This window comes from Mus caroli, chromosome 2 (genome assembly GCF_900094665.2).
Source record: "Mus caroli chromosome 2, CAROLI_EIJ_v1.1, whole genome shotgun sequence".
Lineage (NCBI taxonomy): Eukaryota > Metazoa > Chordata > Mammalia > Rodentia > Muridae > Mus > Mus caroli.
In genome coordinates, this window is record NC_034571.1 from 90,200,374 (window position 1) to 90,214,576 (window position 14,203).

At 37.5% G+C, this 14,203-nt stretch overlaps 1 protein-coding gene across 3 annotated transcripts in view; it reads left to right on the forward strand.

Moving 5' to 3' along the window:
• Positions 1–882: 882 nt before the first annotated feature.
• Positions 883–14,203, forward strand: part of Lrrc4c (leucine rich repeat containing 4C) — a 1,249,590-nt gene continuing 1,236,269 nt past the window's right edge. The window contains exons 1-2 of one of the 3 annotated variants that reach the window (XM_021154562.2): positions 890–1,228; positions 1,590–1,682. The gene's annotated coding sequence lies outside the window, so the exon portion shown is untranslated. Of the gene's footprint in view, positions 1,683–14,203 lie in introns of all 3 variants that reach the window. The other 2 variants (XR_003835947.1, XR_003835948.1) reach the window with 2 other exon arrangements.

Consider the following 14,203-nt stretch of genomic DNA (forward strand, 5'->3'; position numbering starts at 1 on the left):
TGTGAGTCTCAACCTTGAAAGGAAAAGATTAGAGTGCAGCAGCTAAGGGATTATCATTTAGCAATATGGACACATATGTACTTTCCTGTTTGGTAAGAAAAGTGATACAATGTATTGTGATTACTGCTAGCCATTATTTTTTTAAATGTCACTGTGCCACTCAAGTATTTTCTACTATTTGATAATAATAAATATCAATAATAACAAATTAAAATAAATCTGCGATGATAGATTTTAAATTCACATTTTAAGTGAATGAATGTTGGGTTTCAGCACTCATTGGATCCAGTATAGGAAGATGACATGAACAAACTTTTTACATCCCCACAAATCCATTTATCCACTGTCCCATCAGTCAAATTCAGATACTTGTTGCCAGCTCTAAGATTTATAGGCTAAAGCTGGTTTTTGAAATTGCTTTGTATTTCCATTTAACAGCTAGGACAGCAGCATGTTAAAAACCTGCCTTGGTCTCCTTGGAGCCTATTTATAAAGCTAATTTGTCTCCCTGAGCATTATTTTTCCTTCTCCACCCTTTTCAAATACCAGCTTTAGGCTTCTAAACCATTAACCCCCCTTCTTCATCCCAAACAAAATACTGTCAGAAACAATGGATGCAGGACAGTGACGATTCTGGTGATATAGTCCTCTCCAGCAGAATGCAAGCCATCTCTCCTGCTGGCGGGAGATGGATTCGCTGCCCTCCCTGCAGACTCACAGGCACACACACACACACACACACACACACACACACACACACACACACGGAGCGCTGGGAAGTCCACATTTACTGTACTGCATGCTGACTGCCTTGAGGAAACTGTAGCTAACCACCTTATTAGTATTCTTGCCTCCACTGTGTCTCACTTGCAGCATCAGAGCGCTGAGCAAAATGCAGTAGAGCAGGGACAGACACGGCTCTGGCAATCATCTCAATGCAGGCTGCTGAGTGTTGGGGGTGGGGGCATGCAGCGCATCAAGATTAATAACCTTGCCATAATCCGGGGCACCGTGCAAGCAGACACCTCTGCTGATTGACTCACTCCTGGCTTGATACATCTGCCTTGGGGACACGAATCCGGAATCTAGTTTCCACCCCCCAGCCCCCTGATTTTGGATGTTCTTTTGATTCTCCACAGACCTGGGAAGGTAACCGCAAGCCATACCATCTGCAGCTCACAGCACCTCTTGGAGGTTACTACTGACAGTTTTCATTACACAGGCTTCTGTGAGTGCTTATGTGTTTGTATGTGTTCCTGCGTGTGGGTGCCTGCTTCCTCGTAAAAGAGATTGTGTGAGTGTCCGTACTGTGTGTGGGGATTTGTGAGACAAGCAAAGGAGGTATACCGTACAAGAGGAGATCTCAACAGCGTGATAAAAATCTCCAGGCACTGGGGCTCACAATCTGTAGCCCCCCTCCTCACACCGCCCCTTCTTTGCCCTACTCCCCCGGATCCTTTCGTCTTTGATGAGTTTTTGGCTCACTTTTTGGCGGAGTCTCTTGGACATGTTCTGCTGTTGCGGGAGGATCAAATAAATGGAACCTTTGAAAGTTGATTATTTTTCTCTTATGTGACAAACACACACAGAGAGAGCGCGAAGAGGAAGGAAATTAGAGTGGTGTATGACAAGCTAGAGGATTTAAATTTTTCCTTGGTGAACTTTGAGGATCCACTGAGAAGGTAAGTAACCAGATTACTTAGCTCTGGTACCTTGTTTTCTTACAACGTTTGTTTGTTTTTTCTGGGCTGTTTTCAGAAATCCATATGAGGTTCATAAGCGCGCACTTCCAGATTGTAATGCAGAGAGGAGCCAGTGTGTGGCATTCGGGGTTATTCTCATGCCAAGAAGGGTATTTCCATCTGTATGGGCCCCTCTTACTATTTTATACCCCTCTTCTTGGTGTTTTCTTGGTGAATTCGGAGAACATGAAATCTGCAAATTTGTGATAAAAATTAAAACCCCAGTCTATTTCGAAATAAATCTCCTAAACTGGGGGTTTGGTTGGGGGGGATCATTCAGGTTAACTGCTCTCAGAAGCTCTGAGACAGAAGCAAACCTGAACCTACTCAGAGACTGCCATGAGATGTCGGGGGGGGGGGGGTAATTCAGACTTTTATGACAACTTAAAAGTAGACCCCTTGCAGATTTTCTTTCTTCCTTTCTTTTCTTTTTTTTCTTTTTTCTTTTCTTTTCTTTTCTTTTCTTTTCTTTTCTTTTCTTTTCTTTCTTTCTTTCTTTCTTTCTTTCTTTCTTTCTTTCTTTCTTTCTTTCTTTCTTTCTTTTTTTTTTTTAGAACAATTTTGTGTGCTCTGGGAAGTGGTGGCTGTATTTCCACAGCTTTTAATAGGAGCAAATGAGAACAAAGTGGGAATTGTTTTGTGTTTTCAGCCTCGCTTTTGGATTGACTTTTTCCTATTGCATCTCATTAACCCCCTTTGAACTCGACTGTCCCCTTATTACGGACTAGTAGTGCCTGTCATTTTGGAACATCTTCTCACCCCATGCAGTCCCTAGAGAAGGGAGTGCGGTTGCAAATTGCTCATAACTGTGCAGTCTTGGCTGTAAAAGCAAGCAGCGTCAGAATTCATGTGACTTCAGTCAAACATCTTACCGAAATCAGGAAATCAGTCTCCTCTGCGTTGCCTGGTGGGTCCACGGGCTTTAAAGCTTTACCCCTCATTTCCTTAGAACTGAAATGCAGATAGCACTTTAGTTTTACCTTTTATTTGTTTATTTATTTTTGATGTCCAGAAACGAAAATACTGTTTCACGGTGACAGCATCTGCATCTCTATATTCGTGAATATATTTATCTCTAAATTGGCACCTAGCAGGGAAAATAAGCTGTAAGTGTTTTTCCAAAACGCTGAAATCCCCAAGTGAAAGTGGCTAGAAGGTTACTCTTCCTGGTGAACATCAATGGTGGTGTATCTGAAGCGGAGTGGTGATGTTCTCTGGGCTGTTAGCCAATTCTAAGAGCTGTTGTGATCATGTTCAATGTAGAGATGACAAGTATGCTAACTAGGGAGAGGAGGGCACACCTAGGTAATTCTTTCCCACTACTGAGGACTATATTTAACTACAAGATGCTAATTGCAGCATAGAAAAATCTATTCAGACATGACTGATCTAGTCAAAGATTTATCAGTGCATCCAAGTTTGGAGATGTCAGACCTCATACTAGAAGCACTGATATTTCGTCTTTCCTAAAAGGTGAATTACTAAAAGAGCAAACAAACAAAATGTTGATATGAGGTTATCTAACGATCCTTGCACAGGGATGTTGGAGGAACAGAACTGCAGCTGTTAAGAGAAGTTCCCTGTCCCCAGCTGGCTCTGTGACTGCCACTCAACACAGTAAACTGATGGACACAATGTGGGAAAAATTTTGAGACACAAGTCATGATATGCCCTTCTGGCAGGCTATTTTTGACTCATGTATTTTTTTCCCCTAGACTTCAGCTCTGGTTTCATGATCAGCAAAAGAACATTTCCTTTGCTTTACTTTTTTATTTTCATTTTTCTTTAAGTGTCTGGAACATAAGCAGACATCAATATAATTTCTTTTTTTTCTTTTCATTATTTTCTTTATTTCTTTTTTTCTTGAGACAAGAATGAGCTAATAATCACCAAACAGAGAGTCAGGGATGGATACAAAAGCAAGAAACATGAACTATAAGAAGAGAAAGACAAGGAAGCTGCAGATGCCAGCAAGTCACAGCAGGCCATCAAAGGTCTCCTCGACTCTGAGGATATGGATTAATCCTTTTGTTTTCAGCTGCCCACTCACCTGGAGATTCTGATAACTAGTCCTAAGGAGAGAAGGCAGTGTTTTAGGTCATCTACTTGATATTAGAACCACTTAGAGTAAAGAGAGGCTCTTCATAAATGTCATTCTGTAAGTTGGCAAACTTATGCCTCTTTTCTTTGAGATTGCTTGACTTTAACTGCCACCTATCAATTCATATTTTCATGTAGAATGAATATGTGCTTAGACTGGTGGTATTGGGAAATTAATTACATAGACTGTCAACACTGTCTGAAAACAGAAGGATAGTATTTTATCTTTTATGTACTTGAGTCTTAATAATTGCAATGAGTGAATCTTCTGGCAGCAGCAATACTTTCCTTATCAGTTCTTTTAGGTTAATAATAGCAGTGGGGTACCAGCCAACCCAGAATGTTATGACACCAGCTCATACAATATGTAAAGCAAATCCTTTGCATCTCAAGGGCTCCAGATGCTGTTTGCACATCTGCAACTTGACATCTCTATGTTTAGCTGAGGTGTATCAGTGGTAAACAGCTTATGCTCACAGTTGACTCCAGGACCTAAAGTGGACTTTCTTGAACCTTGTTTCTTGGTAGAGAGTGTTTTGAGGTTTAACAGTCTGAGTTTGCTACCTTAGTGAATTCAGCAGCAAAGAAAGCAAGGAAAAAGGAGGAGTGAGAACTTCCATTTCCATAGGGATATAGTATGTCAGAGAAGCCAATGAAGAGACTGGTGTTCCTTCAAAGAGATAGACAAGATTACTCTTATAGAATGAATCCATAAAGTGCTCCACTGAATGTATTAGTGGAGACTAAGGGAAACTCCACCTCCTCCTCAGTTTAGTTCCAGTCAGTGGGCAGGCTTTTCTCTGGCTCTTTACTCGACTCAGCCAACCAGACCCAACACTCTCCAGTGTGTTTCTATGCTTTTAAGACCCAAGACACTTAACACATGAATAGTTCCTTCCTTTTCAAAAAGACAAAGCTGACAGCTGGAAAGTTAGCCACTGCGATTCTTTAAAGGAAGCCAGGAAGATTATCCAGTAAGTTCAAGAAGAACTTTCTTTTGATTCTTTAGGTTTGCTTGACTTAAAGTTCTTTGGGCTTTTGGTTCTCTAGCCCTGGCAGAGAAGATAAACCAAGTGTCCTGCACTTGAAGTTTTGATTACTGCATCATTGCTACAACTTAGAAAAACTTAATATCTTAGGCTGATCCTAACAATGGTGATGGGAACCGGGTCAGAACATCAGTCTATGGAATGAAATGCAAAGTCTTGGATCTTGGCTTGAAGTAAATATTATAGAGCAACAGATGCTTTGTGTGTCCTTCATGTTGTTCCCTACCACTTACAAACAATTGCTCTGGGACCTCCATGATTACAAAAGAAAAGCTGATTAAGGTTACATGAACTGGATAGAAACTTTGAAGTATGCAATAGACTAAATAAACCCACTCCGTCATCTCTATTGCACTTGAGACTGATGCATGCGTATGTGTATGTGCATGTAGGTGCATGTGCATTTATGCACTGATAGATTTTAAGTGATTAGTCAGGGTATGGAGGCCATAACAATTGATTCATAAAAAAAAATAGAAAGCTGTGCAATGAAAATTGGTCTTGGATTTCAGAAACGATTGAAAAGGGAAGGAAGGAAGGAAGGAAGGAAGGAAGGAAGGAAGGAAGGAAGGAAGGAAGGAAGGAAGGAAGAAAGGAAGGAAGGGAGGGAGGGAGGAAGATGGAAACAATAAGGGAAAGAAGGTGGAAGTATGTTAGGAAAGAAGGAAAAAGGCAAAGGAGGACACTTGGACATTCTAACTTTCTTGACAAGGCTACACAGACCATTACTGAGTTTGCAAGCTCCAAAACCTCTAGTCCATAATGAAACTCGAATTTTAATGACATTTGGAAACTTTATAAATAGGGTATTTATCTATAATAGGCAGGACATAATGAGAACAAGCATTGTCATACTGGAATGCATTTATGAGACAGACTAGGGTTAAAAGGCAGAGACGAAGACATTAATAACAGTATTAGTTTTGTAGTTGAACAAACAGGACAGATCATTTCTCAGAGCCTCAGTTTTCTATTCGCTAAAGCATGAAAAGGTAATCATAAAGATTTCTGTGATAAGCGAATAAAAGATGTATAAGTACAGTTAGCAAAACCTTTCATATGAAATTACATTGATGTTGATAGCTCACAAAGATTTTTTTTCCATCCACCTTAATCTAGTTTTAGGAAGAGAAAACCCAACCTAATTCAGGATATGTTTAGAATTAGACAGAGGGCTGAAGTAGAAAATATAACTTGAGAGTTAGGTAAAACTGAAGAAACGAAGGTATGTTTCTGTCAGTTTGCCTTAGAGTTTATTCAGACACTCTCAGAGCAGCCTAAGTGCCTTCCAGATGTTGTTATACTCATGTTCACAATTTCAAAATGATACTGATTGTAAGTAGAATCATGTGCATCCATCCATATGTGGTTGCAGAAACAATTCAAATGTCAGCAAATGGTGTTAACATTGCTTTTTCTCTACTGTCTCTTTTTGTTCACAAACAATGAAAGGATATCTGTTTATTAGTTCACTATCTGGCAGGTACTGGTACTATGGTTGGTACTGTGAGAAATACGTTAGGTCTCTCTTCATTTCTCTAGGCTGCAACTCCAGCATTTTGACATGCCATGCTGCAGTCTGCTGGACTGCTCCTTAGAATTTTGACTTGATAGTTAAACAGAATTAAGATTCTTCTTCCAGCATCTGACCCATATGGAGCTATGTCATTGTGTATGACCTTTATTTAGTTCAAGAACATATTGCTAAAGATGTAAAAAGCCTTGTTCCTATTAATGTAGCTAGCTGAGCTGTCAGCGATGAGGCCAATTCTGCTTTGCTAACTCTGCACGGCTGGTACCACTTGACCCAGGTATTTCTGTTCTGCCTAGTCAGCCTTTCTCTGAACATGAAGAGAGCTGGGTTTTGCCCTTCAGTGTGTGGGCTCTAACGGTCTGATAATGAATGGAAGGGCTGTGCCTTATGATTTGCATGGGAGCAATACCAAATCCAAACTCACAGCAATTTAAATTCTTTTTATAAAATCCAGGTCTAGGGCAGCAAAAGAGGGAGAAAGGATATCAATGAGTCACAGTAACACACCCATACACAAACTGCATCTTTAAGTGCCACAATCTAGGGACAGGTCTCTGCACTGAACTAGAAAATCCCCCCATCATACACAGCACTTCATGTAGAGAGCACACATAAAGCTGATGCAATAAGTTACAATTATCACAAATAATCACTGGTCATATGCTGTGTGCCAGACAAGGGAAATCATGTATGCCCTCTGTTAGAATATTAGTGAGTTTGGGGGTTGGATCAACAGATCAGCAGAACATACAATTTGTTCCTTTTTCACAGGACCTGTGTTTGATTTTCATCACTTATATGTTGGCTCTTAATTGTTAGTAACCCCAGTTACAGAGGGTGTGATGCCCTCTTCTGACCTCCTCAGGCAGTAGGCACATGGTACAAATACATGCATATAGGTACACATACATGCATATAGGCAAAACATTCATACACATAAACTAAAGATAAATGAATTTTTAAAAAATTAGTGAGATAACTATTTTTCTCCTGAATAAACAAAGAGATTAAATTTTCACACACACACACACACACACACACACACACACACACACACACACACACACACACATACATGATATCCTTTTTGTTTCTAATAGACCTGAAAAATTTTCTCTTTGGACCAGTTAATTCCTGATACTGTATGCCATTAATGTTATATTTTTATGGTACTCTAGAAGAGTCTAGAGCTTTAGGCAGGTGTCTGATTCTTTTGTTATTGCCCAAGTCTTGTTGGAATGGTTGGCCTTAGATGGTACATTATACTTCAGTTGAAAGTTTGGGAACATTGTTGAAATGCATAGGCCGTATTACTATGTGTACCAACTTTTTAGTGATGGAACTTTGGGCAGGTTGATTTTATATCTGTACTTCAGTACCTTGAGGAATTAAAATACTAATGGACCCTTATTTACTTATAATCACCACTAATATTCTAAGATATTGTAATATCTTAGAATTTTAGTTTACATAACTATCTTGGTACTTTGAAGGAAAAATAGTTAAGTGATAGAAATGAATAAAATACTGGATATTTTTGTCTTTCTGAGACATGATACAAAGGCTAGGAAGAAAATTCTGATTCTAGAATACAATTACTAGCTTGGCTATAAAAAGGAGGGAAAAATTACATTTTATAAACGTTTGCATTTGTGTATATGTGTGTACTCCTGTCTGTATGGATGCACAAGCATGAGTACCTGTATAAATTAGAACAGCCTTGAGTCTCACTCCTCAGGGGCAGTTCAACTTTTTTTATTCAAAGTCTTCCTATGTCTTGATGCTTACCAAGTACTCAAGACTGACTGGCCAGAAAACCTCAGATTCTCTCCTTTATGCCTTCCCCAAAATGGGTAACAGTGTGTACCACCAGGCCTCCTAACATTCTGATTCTGATTTTATAGAATGAGTTCAGAACTGCATGCCTTACAAGGCAAGCACTTTATCCTACCAACTGAGCCATTTTCTTATCTGTAGAAGTTTTCTAGTTAAAAGACAACAGGCAGCAGTCCTCTTTTGATTCACTGTGCCAAAGAAAACAATAAAAATCCATTTTTATTATCTCATCCCTGAAAAAACCATACATTTTGAGTATAATGAAAATATTCTATCACATTTCCATGTCATTGTTTTAATTATACCTTTATATGTATGTAGGAATGTATATGTGTAAGATAACAGTCTTTTAATGCTTTGTAGTAAACTTTCCAGTGATGACAAGTTTCACTCATTCATACAAGACTCTATATGTATGTATGTATCATTCTATCTCTCTATCATCTTTTTTCTCTCTATCTTTCTATCATTTGATCTATCACTATTATCTTTTTATCTATCATCTATAATTTTTCTTTTTACCCATCATTCTATCATCTATCTTTATATCTATCTATCTATCTATCTATCTATCTATCTATCTATCTATCTATCTTATATCTATCTAATTTTAAGGTCAAAGAAGCAACAATTTTCAGAGCATATTCATCAACATTCCCTTAAAATAAATCCAGTGACTATACATATTGAGAATCTAGTAGACAATCAATATAGAAGATATGATTAACTTAAAAATATAACATGAATACAACATTTGAATAAAAGAAATACAAAATAAATATTTTGAATAAATATTCTGATAAAAGAAAATCTTGTGCTGCAATCCTAGTAGCAAGCAAATGGATTTTCTGATTTATTTTGCATGGTGAAGTTATAGGTCATGATCATAAGCAATATGGATTAAAGATTTAGAGAATAGCAGAACCCAGTGCTTCCTTATATAAAGGAGAAGCATGTTTAAATGGTTTGTTCAGATCTTTCATCTACCAAAGAATCTGGACTATCAGGAAGTATTGAGCATCATGTTCATAAATCTATTTTGATCCCAGTGCCAAAAGTAACATATGAAAATACGTTTGAAATGTTTTCATGTCCACTTGGCTACCAGAATTTTCCTGAAATAAGGTCTGTCCAGCATAGGAACAGAGAATCTCTCCGTATTTTCCTCTGATGGATGCTACCTCCATCATTCTTTTACATCTTCTTTGTCTTCTTGTTCTACCTTGCCTCCCTTCCTTATTATGTCTTTGTATCTCTAAGTCTGACCTCAATTTCTATCACTGTTTTCAGCCTATATACATTCAATTCTTCTACTCCAACAAGAGTCTGCAACAAGTAACTTTGTTCCACATATCTGGGATGTTATCTGGGATGTTATCCATTTAATGGGCAACCATTTATTTAAAAATAATATATATTAAAAAATCAAGTTCTTACATCTAAATTCCATAACTGAATCCCAACTCAGAAATGTTAGTTGAGATCATTTTACATAAGTAAATCAACACTTTCAGTGAGCATTTGTAATGAGAATAGTCTATTCTTCTTTTGTGATCATTTTGTTAGTGCTATTTACTCTGTACTTGTTTGTTGAAGACATGTATGTAGTTTAATGCTATGCATATAGAATACCAAATATAGGCAATATAAATTCCCCCTAAAATATATTGTTTTAATTTTGCCATTAGCTTGATAAAGGAGAAGTTAACCTGTTAGCCAAAGTAAGTCAAAGTTTTGTAGAAGCAACACCGAGGCATTCATACTTGGAGATGTTTAAACACAGGGCAGCTTAGTATTAGTACTAAATAGTTCAGTTGTGAAGAAAGTGAAGAAATGTTTTGAATTCTGTGGAGTGCTTTAAAAAAAGAGAGTCCTTAAGATAAGCATGGTGAATCTGTAACAATGTTGTGATAGTACAGATATACTAAGAGCTTCACAGTCATTCAAAGAGGGACATCTTTATTCTGGAGACGGTAACAGAAAAACTAAGATTCATTCAACTTGTGATTTTCCTAAAGAAATGTATCATTACAAACTGCAAACATCTATGTCATTGCATCTGGCCACACAGTCCAGGTGTACAACTCTTTCATTTTGAAACTTTAGTTGGCCTGAAACAAAGTTTAGCACTATTTATTATCTATTTTCCACTCTATTTCTCTTTTAAATTTACTGATACCATTTTGGATAACTTTTTTTTCCCTGAATTTATGGGAATTTTTTCTGCATAAAATTATTTTTCAAAACTTCCTCTTTTTAATGTTGTAAAATGAGAAATTACAAATAAAGGTATACAGAACCACCCCTCTAGTTTGTCTTCTCTTCCTACTGACGATTTGCTTCTGTCCTTTTGTTTCTGGAAAGGGTTCTAGTGCCTTGAACTGATTGTCTGTTAACCATCATCATCGGACGTCATGTTCTTGAGGAAAGCATACTTAGCCATCTATCACTTAAAATGGAATAAATAACCTTTACTAACGTCGGAATAGCTGATTGAAGGCTAGTCCTTGACCTTTCTGTCTTTGGCATGATACTTTGGCTTGGGTTTTGAAAGATATAAGGGCTCCTTTCTCTGCTTCAAGAAATTACAAGTTTCTTTTCCGATTAAGCTGGAGACATGGCAATTGAACAATGAAAAACTTGCAAATGAGTTAAATTCTTTACAGGGTGACCTGATGTTTGAGGTAGGGTCTGGATTCAAGGTTGACATCTAGCAAAAACAGAGGAAAAGTTTTGTGAAAAGAGGGAAGTACCTATTGTATAATACCACTTACTTGACAAAATGAATGAGGTTTATTTCTACTATCAAATACTTCTTTTTTTTTTGCTTGTTTATTTATTTATTTTTTAATTTATTTTTTTATTAGGTATTTTCCTCGTTTACATTTTCAATGCTATCCCAAAAGTACCCCATACACACACCCCCAATCCCCTACCCACCCACTCCCCCTTTTTGGCCCTGGGGTTCCCCTGTACTGGGGCATATAAAGTTTGCAAGTCCAATGGGCCTCTCTTTGCAGTGATGGCCGACTAGGCCATCTTTTGATACATATGCAGCTAGAGACAAGAGCTCCGGAGTACTGGTTAGTTCATATTGTTGTTCCACCTATAGGGTTGCAGTTCCCTTTAGCTCCTTGGGTAATTTCTCTAGCTCCTTCATTGTGGGCCGTGTGATCCATCCAATAGCTGACTGTGAGCATCCACTTCTGTGTTTGCTAGGCCCCGGCATAGTTTCACAAGAGAGAGCTATATCTGGGTCCTTTCAGCAAAATCTTGCTAGTGTATGCAATGGTGTCAGCATTTGGAAGCTGATTATGGGATGGATCCCTACATATGGTAATCACTAGATGGTCCATCCTTTCATCACAGTTACAAANTTTGTCTCTGTAACTCCTTCCATGGGTGTTTTGTTCCCATTTTATCAAATACTTCTTAATCAGATATAATTTTTGGTCATTGCTGTCAGTGTTAGTGGAAATGCTAATACTGAGTTTCAGAAACAGGAAGAGTATAGAATTAATTTCTTCCTGTGTGCATGCCCAGGACTAGTTTCAGGAAGATTTCCCATTCTAATCAACCTCTGTAATGGTTGGTAAATTGTACATCCAGAAAATGAAGAAACCTCTCTCTACCTCTGTTATTTTCCCCATATCTTCTACCAAGAACACCTTCCATCTGTCCCACTTACTCAGAAGACCACTTTTCCTCCTGGCTATCAGGATTTCTTGGACTTTCAGTTTTCTGCTCAGCTTCAACTTTCCAAAATTAGCTCATGTTCACTTTCTCATAAGGAGGTATCATTGAACATTTCCCAACCTGCCTCAGAGATTACAGTCTTGCACTCCTGGTTTTAAGAACATCATAGGACAGCACTGACTTGGCTGGAAACAGCTCGCAAGGCTGGTCTCTCAGCTTCTTCAGGGAGGATGTAACACTGATTTTTTGCTTCAAGACTGCCAAGTCTTCCAAGTCTGCAGACCCATGTCAAGCATTTGACAACTGCCTCGATTTGCTGTCAGTAGATATAAACATCCTTCAGAAGAGACATTGTTTTATCTGCCAAATCACAATCCCAACAACTGGCATATATTCTGTATTTCTCATTTATCTACAACTTCATATTTACTTCCAAGTTTATTCTTTTTGGAAAAATACGGAGTATATATTTTTAAAAATTGAAAGATAGAGATAGTAAATGAATGTCAAAAATCTTTGAGCATGTGTCTGGATAAATTATATACCTGTAGTAGGAAATATATTTAAAATGTTCTTTTCTAGGTCATTTAAAATATTTAACAGTTTCCTTCTTAAGGAAGTATGTGTGTGCTTGTGTGTTTCAATATATCTTTAAACAGTGCATAAACTCTAAAGTTCTATGCAAATGATGATTTTGTTATGTTGTATTCTGAAATTATTTTTGAATTATATCACATATATTTGTGTAGCCCAGTAAAACAAACAGCTGATTAAGGGGCAATCATTTCCCCTATTTTAAATCACAAATATTATGGATGATTATGAAATAGAGCTTCAGAAACAGATGTGTGCACCCGCGTTGTTTGTGTGTCTGGTGAGGTACAGTAGAACCTGGCTAAATTACACTAATGAGCTAGCGACCCATTACAAATCATCACATTTGCCCAATTAATGTTGGAGCAACAGAGAGAAAAAAGATTATTAAGCAAGTCAGCTGATAGAAAGGGAAGAAAAATCCTAAAATAAATTTAAAAGACATGAGCCATGTACACACATATATACACATGTAGTATGATGCAGTGTCAAGTTTTATTTTACCCTGTTAGGGTTGTCTAGCATCACAAGGATATCAGAAGGTACTGCCTTGAGGGATCCTGTCTGTTATTGTGCTCTCAGCAATTGCTTTGTTTATAGTCTCAGAAAGCCCTAGTCTTTTTGTTGTTGGTGGTGTTGGTGATGGTGGTAGCTTTTGAGACAGGGTTTCTCTGTGTAGTCTTCACTGTTCTGTTCTGTACTTTACAGAAGTAACTTGCAGTGTAGCCTTGACCTCATAGAGATTCATATACTTCTATCTCCAGAGTACAGAGATGAAAGGTGTGTGCCACTACCAGGCAGGAAGAACTACTTTTATCTCACATTTACTTGGGAAACTTTGTTTACACACACACAGTGAGGGGGGGGGAGGGGTAATTATTTTTCTAATTCCTTGAGGTTATAAAATTTCTTTATTTTTTGGAAATCAAAGGACAATAGTGCATTTCTGATAATTATGAATGGATTTTTTTCAAACATTGAGTATTCATAACCATTTGGAGCAGGATTGTAGAAGATATCCTTTTATCTCAAAGGTGGTTTTAGTCTCTCAGACATAGACTACATAGACAAGACATTAACTTTATACTTTAGGTTAAAATTATTCCTCCAAAATTATATCTAGATCTCCTACAAAATTAATGTATAGTTTACGCTTTCTGATTTTTTTCTTCCTTTCTCATTGTTATTAGATTGGTTGCTTGATCAACACAACACCATTTCCCCCCTTTGCTCCATGATTTCAAAATGTCTTTGCATTTTATTTTTAACCTATATAACCTACTTGTTAACTTAAAAGCAAATGATCCTTCTGGAACTGCCATCTTCTTGCCAAGGATGTCGCATCTGGGTTGTCTTCTAGCTTCTAGCTTTGTTAGACTGAATTTGAAAATTCTTTTATATATTTGCTAATGGCCTTATATTGTACTGTCTACAACTGCATAATGGAAGATCTAAAAGAACAAAGTGCATCCCCTTTCAGTATTTAGTCACTCCTTGCTATGTAATAGATTGACTATGTATGTATTTTGAATTGCTCAATAAGTTTGTTGATCTGAAAGTCAAACAAGAAATTTATTCTTGGCATCCTTCAATATCAAATACAAGGCATGTTATTTGTAAGAAGTCTGTTTTCCTTCCTTCTTTCCTTCTTT